The sequence below is a fragment of the Lycium ferocissimum genome, chromosome 7, assembly GCF_029784015.1.
Source record: "Lycium ferocissimum isolate CSIRO_LF1 chromosome 7, AGI_CSIRO_Lferr_CH_V1, whole genome shotgun sequence".
Classification (NCBI taxonomy): domain Eukaryota; kingdom Viridiplantae; phylum Streptophyta; class Magnoliopsida; order Solanales; family Solanaceae; genus Lycium; species Lycium ferocissimum.
Genome location: NC_081348.1, coordinates 2,413,386 through 2,418,338, shown reverse-complemented (window position 1 = coordinate 2,418,338; position 4,953 = coordinate 2,413,386). Strand labels below are relative to the sequence as shown.

The following is a 4,953-nucleotide window of genomic DNA, read 5'->3' as shown; positions in this document are numbered from 1 at the left end:
TAATGTATTTAACAATGATATAAGTTATTTGTATTTATTCTTTTAATTTAAGTCTATGTCAATTACTTATGTTTGCCACCATGTATGACACAAAATTATAGGAGAAAATGAAAAAAAACTTTACGTTTAACCAGACAATAAAAAATTTAAAACAACAACTATTTCCCTCTTTGTTAGTTTTTTTATTTGTAATTATATAGGGGGTAGGGGAAAGGAAAGTGGGGGAGGAGATTACAACATAAAGATTCGAACCCTCATCAATAATAAGGTGAAAGTTTAGGTAGCCAACCAATGGAGAGATACTAAATCCCTACCCACTATTTCCCTCTAGGGAAAAGGACACTGAGTGTCCAGTCAGCCAAACTAATCCCACATTTGATCAATATTTGGGCTTAATACCACAGGCTGTCCGGGGGGCGCAAATTAATGCCAAAAAATGGCCGGCCGGCCCAAAATAATGCCAAGGCTGACCGGCCCAACAGCCCAGGAGCTTAAAAAAAAAGGCTTTTTGTGGCGACTAAGTCGCCACCAAAAATGTCGCCACTAAAGGGCTGCTACAGAAAAATCAGGCTTTTTAGTGGCAATTAAAAAAGTCATCACTAAAGGTTAAATATCCCAAAACATGTATAATATGTATATATTTAGTAAGAAATATCCCAAAATATGTATAATATATGTATATTTAGTAAGTATATACAAGAATGATACAGTTTGTTTATATACATATGCTGGAATTAATTATACACTTTATATACAAAAATGATGTAGTTTATATACATATGCTAGAATTAATTATACACTTTATATACAAGAATGATACAGTTTATATACATCTACTGGAATTAATCATACATTTATTATACATAAATTATACGTTAATTATACATTTATTATATACATATTATACAATAATGATATGATATTTTTTTTACATATACAATAGTGATACATATTATATATCACAATGATACGGTTTCTATGATACATTTTTTATACGCATGATACACTTTCTATACAAGACTGATACAGTTTATATACACATATTGGAATTATATATACACTTTCTATACATATTATGTACAAAAACGATACAATTTTCTATTCTATAATACACATTATATACACAAATGATACATATTATATACAAAAATGATACGTACCTTAGTGATTCATATTTTATACAGTTTCTATACATTACAAATAGGTACTGATATATATTTTTATACACAAATGATACATATTATATACAAAAATCGCCTCAGAGTTTTTTGGGATATTTCTTACTAAATATACACATATTATACATGTTTTGGGATGTTTAACCTTTAGTAGAGACTTTTTTAATTGCCACTAAAAAGTCTGATTTTTCTGTAGCAACAAAGTCTTTTTTTTTTTTTAAAGCGCCTGGGCTTTTAGTGGCGACTTTTTAAATTTTTTGAAAGACTTGCTACAGATTTTGCCTAGCGGATGGAAATAGTTTATGGGCTAATTTTTAGGTTTTAGAATAAATGGGCTAGCGTGTGGGATTATTTATGGCCCAGTGGTCATTTGTGTCCTTCCCCTTCCCTCTAATTAGTAACTCAACAAAGAAAATTAAATAAAAATGAAAAGTAACATGTTTGTCTAAATCCTTTTTGTTATTACTTTATTATTCTTCGTTTGTATGTATGCTTACAGATCATTTCTCCCTCAAGCCAACGTACGGGGACGAGATTCGGAGTGAGCTTAGCTTTAATTAAGGGGCTACTTGTTTCATTTGATTCGCAACTTGAGACTATAAGAGCAGCCCAGACAGAGAGAGAGAGGGGTCAAGAATAGTTAATAAAATAAAACAGAGACTATAAATGGTATACCTTGTTTGGATGGTTGTTTTAACCAAGTGTATTGTATTGTATGTTAGATTAAATATAATAGTATTTATTTTGATTGTTATTCAAATTTTATTGTATTGTATCGTCAAATTTAGTTGTTGTATCGTTTCGTTTATCCATCGTTATGCAATGACGAAAAGTTTCATTTTGTGCAACGATCTATTTGATGTGATCATGTCATTATCTTTTTTTTTTTTTTATTTTCTCATTTTGTGAAACTTATTATCTAATACTTGTATATTATTCTTTACCCTATATTTAATATTTTTATAGTAGCTCTACCCCGTGCCTTACTTTTTTTTTTTTTTAAAGGTTTATCTTTCAAATTATTGATGTGTGACATTTTATGTAATGACGTAAATGATATAACCCATCCAAACATTGTATTCATCAAAATAATAATATAGTACGATACAATACAACACAATACAAGATAATATGATACATTATAAAACAATACTATGTAACAACCATCCAAACAGAGTGTTAGAGGTCCAATGCATAAAAGATTTTAATACTTCCATTTGAAATAGCAGTTGAGAGAAAGAAGTTGACAAGAAACACCCGCCCAAAAGCCGCCTCCAACCAATGAAACATGCTTAAATAGATCACCTTCCAGGCAGAGAGAGAAAGGGTAGAAGGGAAACAAACAAACAAAGAGAAGAAATTAAAGGAAAATGTTCGCTAGTAATGATGGAGCGAAAGGTGACGTAGAAGAAGGAACAAGGTCCCTGCTGTATCCAGGCATTGGAAATGAGGAAAATGAGTTGCGTTGGAGTTTCATTCGCAAAGTTTACTATATCCTAGCCTCTCAGATCATCCTAACCACCGTCGTCTCTGCCATCGCCGTCTTTTACACTCCCATTAACAACGTCCTTCATGGCATTAATACCATCCTTCTCATTATCCTCATTTTCCTACCTCTCCTATGTAAGTCATCGCGTCGTTATAAATTTATCTCATCCTTTAATTTGTGCTATCAGCCATCAGTTTTCTGAAATCGTACGTTGTCCTTCGTCAGAAAAGTATACTAAACTACAGAAAATAATATTTCATATAAAGGTTTTAAAAAAAAAACTTTAATACTCCTGACTTTGCTACTACCCAGTACTATGTGTGACAATGGTTAGATATTATATTTTAAAAACTTTTCAACTCTCTCTTTTGTCCTGATTAACTTTGACTAGATATGAAGTTTAAGAAAAAGCGAACAACTTTTAAAATTTGTTATAATACTACACGCTTGGAGGCCAATCCTGATAATTCGTTTTTGTGCAGTGTTGTTGCCCTTATATTTCTAAGGAGAAAAGCATCCGCTGAATTTTGTTTTCCTTGGCCTCTTCACTATAACCTTGAGTATCGGTACTGCTGTAATTTGTGCTAATACAGATGGTGAGTAGTTTGAACCTTTCTATATATGTTTGTCCTTTAATATGTTTGGATATATAGATAATTTGCTAATGCTTGGAAACTAAATTACAGGGAAAAGTGTGCTTGAAGCGTTGATCTTGACGTCTGCTGTAGTTTTAGCTCTTACTGGTTACACATTTTGGGCTTCTAGGAAAGGCCATGACTTCAGGTTTTTGGGCCCAATACTGTTTGCTAGCCTCTTTGTACTCGTCTTGACTGGATTTATGCAGGTTTGTACCTTTCTCTGCTCCGTCTAGATTGCCAAAGCTAGAAATTTTGCTAATGGTGTTCAAAAATAAATTATATATTTCTAAAAGCTACTTTTTGACCTGGATACACATTATTATTTCTATAGACATTATAATTTTCTCGATCTGTTTGCACAAGTTAAATTATGGTCTTAAAAGTTCATTTTAGCTTGAAGAAAATTGATACGTAAGTTATAATGTCCACCTTTGATCTATGTAGCTATGCCTATGTTGTAATACAACATTTTTGAAGAGTCCAAGTGTGATATATATATATATATATATATATATATACTGTTAAAGATAAAATTTTCTAGAATAATTAGTTGTTTAGTTGTAGGATGAGTCTAATAGTAATTTTATTAGAATATTTAGTTTTAGTAAAAGTCTACTACTTTGTTTATGTGTCTATATAACAACTTATGATTAATAAAATTCATAGAGAGCTTTTCATTCATATTTTCTACCTTAGTGCTTGCATCTCTCCCCAAAAAATCATAACACAAGCAAATATATAGCCTCTGTCACCAAGATAGAACTTTTACATGTCCTATTAATTTCTTTTGTAGTTCTGACTTTGCCCATCTAATTTGCAGTGGTTCTTCCCTCTTGGATCTATAGCTACTGCTATTAACTGTACAATCAGTGCTATAGCTTTCTGCGCGTATATTGTGTATGACACGAGCAACCTGATTAAGAGGTTCACCTATGATCAGTACATATGGGCATCTGTCAATCTTTACCTCGACGTTCTTAACCTCTTCTTAGACATTCTGCGGTTGCTCAGGCCCAGAAACAACTAGCTAGGTCTATGAAGTGCACATTTGAAACAATTTTATGAAGGACAAATTGGTTATGTACGTAGATATTGTACATCTCTCTACTCACATAAGAGTATATTGTAAGCAAATTCGTGTTTTGACATTGTCGAGGATAAGTAAGGTGGAATAAAATTTCATTAATGCTACTGTAATTGACTGAGAAAATGCATTGTCAGCTTCAGTGTTAGGTTGAAAAAGCAGTAATCGTATTATACTAAAATATGTCATATAACTTAAAAGTCCTACAAGTTATAAGTGAAAAAAGTTAAAATACCAAATTGTCCTTCAATAGTTGAATGACTTTTTAACCCTTCAAGCAAATACTAACCTGCGTACATCTCTCCTCAATTATTATCATTACTATACTCTTTTAGCTAAGAAATTTGACCTTGGATTTGAGTCATATAACTTAAATTAACCAATACTACGTTATAAGAAAGCATTATCTTTAATGCACCAATTATTAGCGATAAAGTTAGGCGTTCGACTCTTAAAAAAATTATTGATTACAATAGCAAAGTACAAACTTCAATATTATCAATGATAATTAATTTGGTACTAATTTAACAAAAAAAAAGTATATCATCAACTCATACTTGAACT

At 31.5% G+C, this 4,953-nt stretch overlaps 1 pseudogene; it reads left to right on the top strand.

Annotated features, from left to right (window-relative positions):
* Nucleotides 1-2,403: 2,403 nt before the first annotated feature.
* LOC132062461 (BI1-like protein) lies at nucleotides 2,404-4,515 on the top strand (annotated as a pseudogene).
* Nucleotides 4,516-4,953: the final 438 nt, after the last annotated feature.